Below are 14,472 nucleotides of genomic sequence, written 5' to 3'. Positions count from 1 at the left end.
GCTCCAAACTGTCTAGTCATTAATTAAGCATTGCTTAGTCCTTACTGAGGAAAAAATCTCTTGGTGAGGCAAAAGAGAGAGTTTTTTTTTCCAAGGAAAAAAAAATCTAGCTTTTTGAACTTTATAATTTGATACCCTATTATCAGCAACTTCTTTCTTCTACGCAGCTTCCAAATGTGGCTTGATTGTAAAAGCTCCATGGAGAAAAATATAGCTTTAAAGGTACAAGCATGAGAATTGTATGTAGTAAACAGTCTTTCTTAAATATTCCTGTTTAGACATACCCTTTTTTTTTTTTTTTTTTTGCAGCACTGATAGAATTTACCTGCAAATAGATGTTTCCCCTTCACGAACATTAAACCCCTAAAACTTTCCAAACTCTTTGAACCATGGATCACAATTCTCCCCCCAACCTGCCACTGAGATCATCAAATGTCTTTACCATGTCAGTAGACTAGGGCTAGAGAGTACTGCAGTCCAGCTGCGAACCCCTCATGACCAGAGACACTCAGGCCACAGGAGGAGAAGGGATGCTGTTCTCTGGGCAGAGGGGAACGCTCATGGACTTGCCTCCTCTTGGTTTCTTTCATTAGGATTTTACCATGAAAACAATCAGAAAAAAAAAAAGGGACTTAATTCCATAATATTTTAAATAAGGTTTTCAGGCTTCATTAAGACCTCCTCAGAAAACCACATCTTGGATGGTGAATCTTATACTTCAAGAGTGTGAACTCCCTGGCTGTCCCGAAGTCAAAGTAGGGAACAAAGAGAAAACATTTTTCTGGCCCACAGTCAATCAGTGAAGCACTGAAATCAGTGCAGTCTGAATACAGTGCACATGTAAATCAGCCTCTTTATGAACCTGAAAATACTTCAAATCTCATCTCAGAAGGCCAGAAGTCCAGCTACAGAATTGTGATTGCCAATTCATGTCAGGTTGCACTGATGGTTGTTGTTCCTGGGTGGTGGTCAAGACTCTTATCTAATTCCAAGGAGGATGTCTAGATTAATCATTCGAGGTAATACCTGTCATCTTTGAGAAATACAAAGTGCTTCAAGATCTCACTAGTATCGATGGGTGCTGAAGCTGTTCAGCCACAAGTTTGATTCCCCTAGGAGGAAATTTGGCTGATATTTCTTGTTAAGGACACCTTTTAAAATGATAGTTACGTGCTTTTTCCACTCTTAAATCTTTACCAGTAGCTTCCTATATTCAGTTCATGTCTTTACCCCTTGTTTGCTATCTCTTAAATAAACACAGAATCCACTTTTCCTCCAAGATTGTGCTTTCATGTAACTGTGAGGAATGGCAAAAACTATATAGATATAATTTAATCTCTCTGGGACTGGTTCTGGGAATTTTGCTGTAGACTGGGTTGGTTTTATCACATTTCCCTGGTTAAGCAGATGCATGCAGGCTTGGCATACCATTACGGAAGGTTTTATTGGCACAAAAATGTATGCTTTCTACAAGCCAGGGATAAATCCTATATTTAGGGTGTAGTCCCCTGTGTCCATTTGTCATTCTTGTCTGTTTCTGATCTGGTGGCAGCATAAAGAGTTTGCGAAGAGGCTGTGTTTTGGTGAGATTCAGTCCATCTCCCACTTAATTAATGCATGGGATGAGAATACGCACTACATTAAGACCTGTTTGTGTGCATCCCAGACCTACTGAACGTATTTAATTTTGCTCTCCAAGGAATGTATTCTGGGTCACACGCACTTTCACCTGCTAGATACAAATTAGAGCACTGAAAAGATGTATCCAGAGAGGAGATTGGGGGAAGGGAGGAAAAGGTGTCCCCAGGCTCCCGATTTAGAAGAAGGAAGACGAGCATCTGGGATTCTGCAGAGATACACGCAAGTTTGAAGTGAGGGAAGCCAACTTAAAGGTAAAAAAAAAAAAAAAGAAAAAAAAAAGAAAAAAGAAGAAAAAAGAGAGAGAGAGAAAAACTGCTCAAATATCTGCAGATTTCTTTTCTTCAAGAGTTGCGGCAGCCTAACTAAGCTGGGGATCCTCTCAGACCTAGACTCTGCCTCCACAAGGCAATGCTGTAGGTGTCTTGTTCACTTATCACATGGCCTAGTGGAGTAAGAAGTAATAATAGCCATAACCCTAGCCCTTTTTGGAACCTTTCTTCACAGTGAAGAGTTACTTTCCACCACACTATGCTCTTTGCATTTTGCTATTGCTATTTCTACTTTGAAGTACTTGAGAATCTACACTGAGGTAGAATCTCYCTGAAGGCAAGGTGTGAACCACACATGTGGAAAAAGCGGGTTGTTCTCCCATAATTTGTGACAGAATTTGCGCAGAGACCAGAAACAGGACTTCAGTTTTCACTCAGGAGTAGTAATGGTCAGCTATGTTTAAAAGTGATCCTATAGCTGTATTCTTTGGTTACACAAAACTTTCATCAACTTTAGAATCATAGAATTGGTAAGGTTGGAAGAGACCTGTGGAGATCATTTAGCCCAACTGTCAAACAAGTGACCCACAAAGGGATCAAACCCTTGACCTTGGCATTATTAKCACCACACTAACCAACTGAGATAAAYGGTATTTTTTAATCGGAGTTTCGTCTGTGTAAGGAATAAGTAAAGGATTCAAAAGGCAGGACTGCAACAACAGATACTGCATATGAGACAATTTAAGAAATCTACCTCTAACTGGAAGATACATACTTGTCTGCTGCATCATATATGACTTGAAGAYAGAATATCATGGTACAGTAGAGTCCACCTGAGCCCACAGGTTCTTGCCATAGTCAGAGGATCAACAATTGTGATCCTAATGCAGCAAATTCCTATTAACATCAGCTGAAATTTTCCCTGAAGATCTAAATATTAGCTAAGAAAAATCGCAGGCTTTAGCTCGATGTGCAAGTGGGAAAAGATCATTGTTTTCATGTAGGCATGATTGAACTATTTCAGAAGCATAATTCATCATGTTCTTCCAAAAACACTGCTCCTTAAGWCCTATGATGCTTACATTCAAAAGTTAGAATAGGCCGAATAGTTTATTTAGGAGAAAAATAAAAACAAAAAGAAAAAAGAAAGAATGTTGTATTTTTCATATAACCACTAGAAGAATCATTTTATAGTGTTTCCCATATAATTACTGCCAGATCTATTTAGCAAATGTGAAATACTCATTAGCAATTACTTAACTATACATATATTAAAGCTTAATTAGTAAATAAATTAAGCATATAATTAATTGCTTTAATCAGTAGGCTTTTAATATTGTAATTATCACTTGATACATTAAGGGCATGTTAAGAATACTTTTCTCCAAAAAATACATTGTTAATTAATCATTAAAACTTATCTTACTACATGCTCATTAATGATTTATTACAGATGCTGGGCCAAAATCTTCTCTCAATTACAGCAGAGCTAACTCTGTTGAAGCCGATAGAGCTTCACTTGCATAAATAAAGAGAATTTGGTCTTGTTAATTAAATATAAAATGTTTGTCAGAGCATACTGACATAGACAGAAATCTACAGTGCCTTGCTCACTTTAAGGTAAGAGTGGCAACCTGCCTGTTTTACACTACTTTACTACAGCCACATGGTGCCGTAGCCCAGACTAAGAGGCGGGGTGTTGTAATAGCTGGGCAAAGAGCTGGTATCAGGTTTTACTTCTAGCCTTGCCACTAACCTGTAAACTGTGGGCTAGTCACTTGACCGCACCTCAGTTAGTAGGCCAGTTGCTCTTTAAAGAAATAAATAATTACACCTAGGGAGCAGTTCACTTCTTTACCACGTTAACATCTAAAATAGATCTAGAGAATTGTGGTAGAAGAGTATTAATTATAAGGGTGACTGAAGTCAAAGGACAGATAAGATGAATACTAATCACCACTCTCTGTGSCTGTATTTTTCTCATCCTGAGTATTTGGAGTGTTTAATCTCCTCTGGAAGGGATTGTTTCTTGATTTATATATGTAAAGTATCCTCCATAATAGGCCAAGTGGGTCTTGGTTAAGCTTTCCTGATGTTACCAGAGTAATCATCTTTTTGCAGAAGGTCCTCATGTATAAACAATCCCATTCTGAGTTGTTGCAAAGAAGGCAGGATAGGGAGAGAGGAGGAACAGCTGATTTTTGAGCAAAGTGTTTCTATTCCTAAATAAAGAGTGTAATTTTGGTGCAGAAGCCTGAGGAATATGTGTGTGAAGACGTCTATAGGTTTYCCTTCACAATCCCAGTAGGACTCCTCCATGCACAACCTATTTGAACAGATCAAAAATCTTTGTTACATAAATGTGAAAGTAGTGAAGAAACCAAGATTTAATGATAGTGAGCTTTGGAATCTGGATGCGGCATATGCAGTATGTTATTTGCACATACATTTAACTCATTTTCTCAAAATTTGATGGAACAGGGCCTTATTTTCCTTTGCTGAAAGCAATACCTCTTTTCAGCAGGCGGAAGTTAAAGAGCARTTAGTGCTTGCTAGGAGGTGCTGTACAGGATCTTTCCTAGATTGGTATAGAAAAGCTGATATTCTTAACTTATTTCTATATTTTGAGACTTCTGGAATGAGCTTTCAAAGGAGCACATTAAAATCTTGATTTCCTCAATTAGAAAGAAAAGAACTTAAATTTGTATATTTGATTTTCTTCTTTCAGTGACTGTTCCAGACGGATGGACAGAAAAAAATATATAATTTAAAGTGTATTAGGATGAGACAGATATTTTTAATGTTAATTTGTAACAGAGTGTTTCAGTACTCTAACCACACTATGAGTTGATATTCARCACTGCAGGGTGGTCAAAAAAAATTTCTACTCAAGAATCATCTGAAAGTTTTGAATGTGTGGCCTGTTCCAGGGAAAAAGGGTCCCTCTTTTAATCACTTCCCTATTGAAGGAAAGAAAGACAAGTAACTTGGAAAAGCAAATGTTAAGGAAGCTACTTTCAGAAATACCTGTTACATTACACTTGACCAATGTATGACAGTAACAGCTACTGCAGTTTTGCAGACTCCRTGTATAATTCCAAACATTGTGTTGCAGTGATCATTCCCTACGCAGAATCAACGGRCATGGTGATCCTACTAGGGTTCTCTTCCTTAAACTTTGAGTCCAAATCTAGACGAGCTTGTTACGTAATTTTCGCATGAGGGCAGGCGGAGCTCACAGCACTTTTGACAATGGAAATTTGGAAAATGAAATGGARACTTCTCACTTACATGAAACCTTCTATAGGTTTTAGAGAGTGAAGCTCCAATGGTGAAATGTTTCCCAGTTCGTCCTGCGTAAGGGAGAACTATCAAACCCAGCAAGCAAGCCCTCTGGGGGCTTCTCTGGATGAAAACCTTTAAATAACTAAAAATAGGGACCCACCAAAACTAAATTTATGAACAGCTATGCTGCAGAAATARAATAAAAAACTGAGATTCTTGCTAGTAAAGAACTTCATTCTTCAAAATTATGATGAAGTATTTTTGTGATGAYTTTTGCTGTACAAAATCATAACATTTTATTCTATCCTGAAGGCRACACTGTCATCCCCACATAGCACATGCAGAAAACGGCAACTTTGTAGAATATAAGTAGAGAGAAATGTTTCACTCATCTTTAAGTTTACTTTAAAAGATATTTGCTTTTGGCAGAATTGAAAGATGCATCACAACATTTTTTTCATATTTGATAGCATATAAGAGATAACAGAGGTGTAAGTCCTTCAGTGCTATGAGCCACACATTCCTCACTAAGCTCATTACAGGGGTTTCTTAATGATGATAAGAAAACACATGCAGAAGAACTTGAATTTGACTATCCTGGTAGTATAACTTCATAGCAATTATGATTCTAAATGCAAATATGATTCACYGTAGAAATCTTCTATTCTTAAAAGCAAAATAAAAAATGTATTTGCTAGAAAGCTGCTGCCAATCACTTTAAAACAAACTAACAAATAAGCAGTACGTCTCTGTGACCTGCCGGAGAAAGSTGGTAATTATATTCATGTATAGTATGTATTCATGGTATTATATTCATGTATAATCTATAGGGTTTTTTAATAAATTCATGTTCTTGCCATGAAGAGAGTTAAATTGGTTTAAATAAATTTGGCTTGACTGACTCAGTTTCTTAAAATAGGCTTCTTTAAGCTGGGTTCACACATATTTACATACATTCCATATACATATATTGGCTTAGCTTAAAGCAAAAAATTGCTAACAAACAAAATCAAAGTAAATGAGTTAAATTTGTGTTAAATGGTCCAGATTATGGATTTGCACTGGTTAAACGTGGTAATTAATCAAATATAGCTTCAATTAACCAAATGCAGTTTTTCTCATGCTCACAAGTTCTACAGAGATACTAAAGTCAATCATTATTTTCTGAGATATTGTATTAATCCTAATTTACATAGAAAAACAGCTGCACTGTTATGCACAGGTAGGCTGGCCTAATGACAACTGCTTTGCAAGGGAAAAGCAGTACACTGGAAGAGAGGACTCAGTTCCTCCTTTTCCAGATTATTGCAGTAAAAGAAATTAAGGAGCATTAGCTGCAGTCATGCAATTCTCTGTATACACTGTATTTCAGTAAAGTCTCAGTCTGCAGAGTTCAACCATTTTGTTGTCGGTAGCTAAAATCTGGGCATCCTTGCTGGGCACCTGCCTTGCACCAGCATTTAAGTGCCAGTTGAAGCAGGCTTCCCAAGGGAAGTGTCTAAACTCCCTGTGTCGGCACCAGAGACGTGTGCCTCRGAGGGCCTCCGGAGGGACAGCCCTTCTGCCTAACTTGTGTGCCTAAACTCATCAGATGGGACATCTCYGTAGGCTTTCAGAGGAACCTCACTCTCTCCTTTAGCTGTACGGGAAGGGTCTGCACCCTTATTTCAGAGTGCTGCTGCTCTGCCTAGTGCCTAGGCACAAGGTAGGTGCCTGGGCTGGAGGAGGAGGGCAGAAAGCGTCCCAGGATGACGGCTGTGGCTTTTGATGGCATTTGTTTTTAAGCGACCTGCACGTTGTGCGCTACCTCGTGAAGAGTTTACTTTTGTCCTTTGCCTTTGTGCTACTTAATCAAAACGAGTCATCCTAGAGTACAGGTATGTGTTTCCTTCTGCCTCGGATGGAGATACTGCGGTGTGCACTGTTAAGGCAAGGCTCCCAGTTTACCTCAGAAGATGTGCTACCAGCACACTGGAGTTTCCAAAGTGTACCAGGGGAAATTTCAGAGTCCAATTCAGGTCATAGTTTGGAGTAAGATAATTTTTTATTAATAATCACTGCATCTATATATCCATGGATGTCACCAGTGGAGGTAATAAGAAAAACAACTATAAACTTATAAAGAGAAGCATTTTATTCCTGCCCTTGTCACCACATGCACTGGAAAGAAACCATATTGGCTCTTTTTTAGCTAGTAATGTCTAATGCAGGAAGACAGGAATAAGCAGAGTAGAAAGCACCTGTCAGCTCTATTTCCCACTCTCCTTGATTAGCATGAAACATTAATAGGGCTCTCAGAAATTCTGGTCTGAAATGGGCTTTGCTTGAAAACGTGTCTGCCTTTACTGCACAAAAGCCGCTGTCATTAAAAAAGGGCAGATAACTAAAGAAGACTCTTTCTTGAAATTTATACCATTTTTTCATACAATGACAAATTATTTTAATAATGGGAATCGCACACTCTGCCATTTGTATAATGTTTCCCATAAAATTCTCCCATTAAATTTGCTCCTTTACTTGACTCATATCTTTTTAAAAAAATGACACACACAAAATGATACATCACGCATTCTTACAAAGAATTGGAAGTGAACATACTGTAATGGGTTAACATACGTTTTAATAAAATTTTCATTGTTGCACATTTCACTTTTCGGTATTGAGAGCCAGGGCTGTACCAGTAACCCCAGGCGATGCCTAAGGATAAAACAAATCATATGGTAGTGAACTATTTTCACCTATTTATCCTTCTACTGAAAATATATTCATAAATACAAAATGAAGCTAAGATACGTAGCCAGTAACATTGTACATAACAAAGATATTCCCTAGTATTTGTATTCTATTATTTTTTAATAATATACCTTGTGCATGTCTAAGATCCTTGGGCTTGTGTTTTTATTCCTTACATACCTTGTAAAACACCAGACCATTTTAATTTTCTCCCCAAAGTGGACAGTAACAAATATTTGAATCCACACAGTTAAATGAAATCTTATTGTACAACMTATTATGGCACATGCACTGCAAGCCAAAAATGTATGCAGGTCTATTTATCTAGCATTTGGAGTTTTCTGAAGTAGAAACTTTTGATTTGTGGCAGATATAGGTTTATTTTTGTGTAGACAATCTGTTTTAAATGATCTGTGTCATGGAAAATGTTCCTGTATGTATCAGCATATTAACTATTTGTTAGATGAGATTGTCTGAAAGGCTAAATATAGAAAAAAATGCCCTAAATGTTCATTTTACTATGGAGAGGTCCTTCAAAATGATTAGTTTTGTTTGGTTTGCTTGTTTGTTTGTAAAAGAATTCTGGAGTAAGTGTTACATTTCACTGCCAAAAAGTAAAATGACATGGAAACTATAAATTCAGCTAGTTCAAGTTGCACTTAATCTCCAGTACTTCTTTACTGCTTATATTGTTGCCTACCTGCAGAAATTTAAAGGTGGAGTCTAAAAAGCAAATGCTAAGAGTAAAAAATTGCAGATGTACTTACCTCTTATTTGGTTAAACACAGCTGAAGATTTTCAAGAACATTTCAAATTTAAAAATAACCCGATCTCCTCTCCTTCCTTTTTGTCCCCCAGCTCCCCCCTTCTTTTTCATTAAAGATGCTTCAGTTTAACAGTCTCTTAAGATGTTGCTTAAAAAAATGTTTCTTTTATAAAGGTGATGCTACACAGAATGAAATGTAAGTTTGTTTATTCAACAAGCCRTCATAAGAAAGCAAAACAAAGTGAGTTATCAGCCAACTTGTAAGTTTTAAAATATTTGGTGCTATCAGCAGGAAATCTTCCTGAGTATACAAATCACAGGGACGTATATTACGAATAAAACTTAGAATTCTCATAATTTTGCATTGATCTTTTTTTCTCTCATTATGGAGGAATAATCATGCATAAAACATTTTCTTCTTTTTTGCCTTATGCTATTTTATAAATGCATAACTTCTCATGGAAAGCAGAGTCAAAGATAAAATTACTGAGCGTTTTATCACTCTGCTTGCATATGAACAATGCTGATGAGAAACTTGCTACTGTTCATAAGCCTGGTGACATTACTAGGATTTACATTACTATATTTCTGAATGCACTCCAATAGTCTGACCCAAAAGCAGAGAACATGAGGCAAAGAGAATCCTAAAAATTTTACACGAAACAGTCAGTAACAACACATGAAAAATGGCTAAGGAGTATTCTGCCATGTGTGTTTCTGTGGGTTGCTTTTTTTTTCTCTCTCTCTCTTTCTTTCTCTCTTTCTTTCTACTTCATGCAAATTCTTCCTAATCAAATACCAACCAATGGGTCTATAAGGAACAAAAAAAATTAACTCTAAAACTGTTAATATATAGCAATAGAATAAAAGGTATAATGCATATTTGCTATCCGTGGTGCATTTTCTAGTAAAAATGCTTTGCAGTCTGCCGACTTGTCAATCTTTAATAGAAACTCATCAATTATTTGTGGGCAGGAGATTGAAGCGGCTAATAGCTCAAATATATTCCTCCATTTCATTGCATCAGTAGCTCTAAATTAATGCCTGCATTTTCCCCCACCAAAAGTAAGTTAAAATAAATAAATAAATGAAGATGTAAAAATGTATATGCATCATTTGAATAAACAGTTAAGCATCACAGCACTGGGTATTACCTCAGAAATAGAAATAAGAGCCACAGAGCTTTTATTGTTGGATAGATTCTTTAGAATGCAGAACAACATGTAATTTCGCAGCAATCTGACTAAYCTATTTTAAAATAATTTTCCAATATCAAAATTACCGATAAATTTGCCAAATATATCAAAGCACACAAATGTTTTCTTTTTTAAAAAACACCCTCTCTACTTTGACTTTTCGCTTGAGTGACACCATTCCTTGAACCTGAACTATGTATATCTATATATATATATATATCTATATATGCATATATATATCCGTCTCTCTCTCTCTCTCTCTCTCTCTCTCTCTCTCTCAAAGAAGCTTGTAGGTGGGACGTGCAGCATTCCTCATAAAACAAAGTCTACTCATTTCACCTAATTAAAAATGAAACTTCTCTGACATTAATAGGCAGTAAAGCAAATTTATAGGCAGACACAGAACATTTCAGTCAAAAAAAGTTAGCCTACAACTTGATAGAAGGCAGGTTTTGCCAATCACATGCCATGAATCTACCCCCCCTGACCCCAGCCTATCTCAGATAGCGGATACTGGCATTCTTTGCACATCAGAAATGCGCCAGCAGAGACCATTCATGAGGGAAATAGGAAAGCAAGTCACATCTGAGCAGACAACAAATGCTCCGAAACCTTGACCCACTGCATGCAACAGTGAGTGAGCCGCAAACCCAGCACCCAGCAATATTAGGATGAACAGCAAGTGCAGCTTTCCTGACCTAGGACCCCGTCCTGCTAACGAACGCTCTGCTCCCTGCACACAGCTGCTATTTAAAAAATAAAAGGAGCTCTGCATTATCATTTTTAAGCTAGTAACCGTAGAACAGCGCAGAATAGATGACACACTTACTGTAATGTCCCATGAAGCAAAGTTCCCATCTAGAGAGAGAGGCACTCTTATTCCACTCCCTGCAAAAGGGTTAACCATTATGAAGAAACATTATGCCAGACATTAGCAGACAGCCTACTTAGATATTACATTTTTCCATACATGATAAATCCTGGGTAAACCTGTTTTTCTTTTTAAACACCTTGCAGAGTGAAGCCTAGCACTGCATCTAGTTGCCAAAGCACAATCAATATGGAAGGAGCGGTATTTTATGATTGGAGAAGTTGTTGTGTTTTTGGTGGTGAAATTCATTATTTAGTATCTGAACCCTCAGCATTTCAGTATCATTTATTCATAAAGTCCCTTTTTGCCAGGAGGAAATGGATACAGCTGTAGAGAGAGAGAGTGCGAGAGAGGGAGAGGGAGAGGGAGTGAGACGGATTGATGATATTGATCAGGTACCATCTTGAAACAAAGGCTAGGTGCTCTATTTTAGTTGACAACTGTGACACATAAAAAACAAGCAAGAGAGGGGGAAGGCTAGGGCCTTGAACATCACAGGCTTTAAAAAGCGTTTGAAGAAACCATTATGACAAGCAGGTCTAGGCAAGCTGCTGCAAAAATGTATTCAGAAGAGTCATTAAAAAATGATGCTTTGTTTGCCTTGTGAATATGAGGTTTGTAGCTAGCTGCAGAGCACTCTCCTACAGAGGAAATGATGAGGTTTTTCATGCTGCACAGACGCCTCTCTCCTCCTTTTTTTTTCTTTTAAAATCAGAAACTTTTTTTGATGTATTTATATTCCAGACTTAAAACATAATATTTTGGATTCAGAGTCAATCAATCACATTCAGTGTCAGCCGTGCTCAAGCTCCTCAGTTTTGCTATTAAAAATGTCGGGATCAGAATAAATGGAGTGATTTCCTAGGCTTTCCAGGAGTTCAGACARCTGCTCTCTGTCCTGCTCGCACCCTGTACGAAGGTAACGAGTGCTTCTGACAGGCTGCTCTGCGACCGCCATGCGTCCCGGTGCAGAGAGGTGCTCCTGGCCCCATTAGGCGATGAACTTTCTTTCTGCTCTCCTAGCCCCCGTCAGCACAGGTGGTGGCACTCCTGTCCGCTGCCAGTTTCTTTGTGTGCTCGGTCCCATCCGAAAGGGACAGGAGCACGTCCTTACACCCCGGGTAAACCCTAGGCTTTATGCAGTTATAACTCTGTCCCCTAACACAGACGACTACAGCGCCTTAGAGAAGCACCCAACACAGAAAAGGCAGTAAGCGGCTGGCTCTTTACTCTCCTAAAAATYCAGAATCTTTGAAGACCGTTGCCCAAACAGAAAAGGTAAACCATGCAAGAAGGGGAAACCTTTTAACGYGAGTGAAAGTATTCCCTTGCCTCAGAAGATATTCCCTTTGGTATGTCTCTGTTTTCTGTACGTTGCCATTTCTCGTTATATTCAGTTTGGAGGGAAGAAAAGAGAAGGGAAAGGGGACGTGGAGTGAGTTTGGAAAAGTAAGGAGACATTGCAGTAGCACTAGCAGAAGTTTCTAAACTGACTGCAGACTCTAAACTGGTTTAATGTTCAAAAGGGAAGGATACAATATGTTTGATAAAAAAATTGGATCTATAGATTGCTAAAATAAATGGAAAGGCTCCCACTGAGTTCCATATTCTTTAAATTATTCCTCTGGTGTCAAAGTGTACTTGAACCTTTACGTGGCTTTGCTATTAAAAAGTACAAGTGATCTGAGTACCTCCATGTCAAAAATTCTCCAGTGGTCCATTGGAGAAATCCCGTATGGAAACTGCTCCTGAGAGATCCAACAAAAGCTTCCAGTTTCTGCTCTGATTGCCCATCACTGGGGTGATATATCTGTAGGCTCGTAGCATTTCCTGCTAACAGCAGGGTATGGCTCTGTGTGTGTGTGTGCCTTTGTGTGYGAATTAAAGGGAAGCTGGGAGCAATACAAAAGCTCATTTCCCCCTCATCCTCACCACCACTTGAGCACGATTATAAAGGAAACCTCTGAATGTTCAACTTTTACACTTGCCCCAATAATTCCACCACCTTGAGGATGAAGCTGACCCAGAAGAATGGGCTTTGCACTTGTTTCAGATTATTCTTAATGCTACCCAACTCCACCTGAAAGAAAAGGAAGAAAGAAAAAAAAAATYGATCTCCCTGCTGCTGACTTCCTAGAATACGCTGAGGAAAACACCTTTGCACCCAAACTGTACGGGTCCATGTATCTCACAAACAACGTACATATCCATTACTTTACCTGCTTGGGAAGAGGATCAATATCACATATACAGATATAATATTGCGAGGCTTTTTCACTGAAGTGCTTTGTGCTCTGAGTCAGGAGTAAAAATAACAGAGGACTCCATACTTGCCAGACGGTTTGCTATGAACAACGTACTTAATCCAAAGGTGCTAGAAATGGCAGTATCTAAAAGACAAGAACTGAGTCATAATAGAAATTGAGGTCAAGACTGGAGGAAGAATRCCGAAGAGCACAGAAAAAGCTGTTTATAGAGGGAGATGTTTAACTGAGATGTTGTTCAAGTCGACCAGAGCGAATTCGCCAAGTGGATCAAGGAAGTGTTTAACTAAGCTCAGATCAGAGGTTGAATCAATGTTTGTGAAATTCTCATTTTATCTGAAATTCTTCGAACAGTCCAACATTTCTGAAATTTAGTCATTGTTTTGTTAACCACCTGTGATACTGAATTAAAGGAAATTAGTTTGAGTGTAAAATGTACATAAAGGTATTGTCTTTCACCATATTCCCTTTTCGAAGTAAAAGTTCAAACAGTTTATACTATAGCAAGGGCACAGTGAGAAAAAAAATGTTTCTGTTAGCATTTTTCATTATCCTTAATCTTGTTATTATGCTGTCTTGTCCACTTTTTTTTTTATTTACTTTTGTAGCATGGATACTAACACCCAGCAGTGTTCCCCCTTACCAACTGATTAAAATCCTGCTGAACCACTCCCATCCATTTAGTCACGCTTTTGTGTTTATTCAGAGTTTCTCTGGTTCATGCATCTCTTCCTATGACATCATTGTGGTTTAATCCCATTTTTATCCAGCCGCATCTCTCTCTAACCGTTCCTAACTGTTCAGGCTTTTWAAAAAAAATCATACATATCTTACCTCAAGCATATTTAACCTTCAGGCACAGAAATCTACCTGAAAATCAGTATTGGTTTTCACACCACACTCACTATTGTAAGGAGGGTTTCTTTCCTAAAATAATGGAACTATGTAGTGGRTGAATAGGAGAAACTACATAAAAATATGGACTAAGAAGTGAGAGTTGGAGAATATCTCTTAGCATATAGAGTTTTTGCTTATATTCATATCCCCTCAATGTGTTTTTCTTTTCTTTTTTCTTTTTTTTTTTTTGTTATTAACAGGCAGAAAGAAAAAGCACTTTGCTTATCAGTTATCTCATGCAACTTTTAATTGGAAGCTCTTAACAAAATTTGGGATGACTTCATATGGGAAACTGGAACACAGTATGAACAATTACTACTCTAAATCACTGGGGAATTATGAGTTTGAATTTATTAAATATTATGAGATCCTAAGACATTGCAATAATAGTCTCATATGTAATATGTCTAAAAAGATGGACTGGGGTCAGTTCTGAAATATTACATTCTTCTCCATCAGTGATGGGGAGGAAAAGGTGAAGGGTAAGTGGCTTATTCCAACAGCTAGTAATATATGCACAATGGCCCAAGTCTTAACAAGGAAGAAGGTT

Source organism: Rhea americana, unplaced genomic scaffold, assembly GCF_003343005.1.
Source record: "Rhea americana isolate MKP2758 unplaced genomic scaffold, rheAme1 scaffold_3, whole genome shotgun sequence".
Classification (NCBI taxonomy): domain Eukaryota; kingdom Metazoa; phylum Chordata; class Aves; order Rheiformes; family Rheidae; genus Rhea; species Rhea americana.
The sequence above is the reverse complement of the archived record's forward strand: the minus strand, read 5'-3'. Positions refer to the sequence as shown.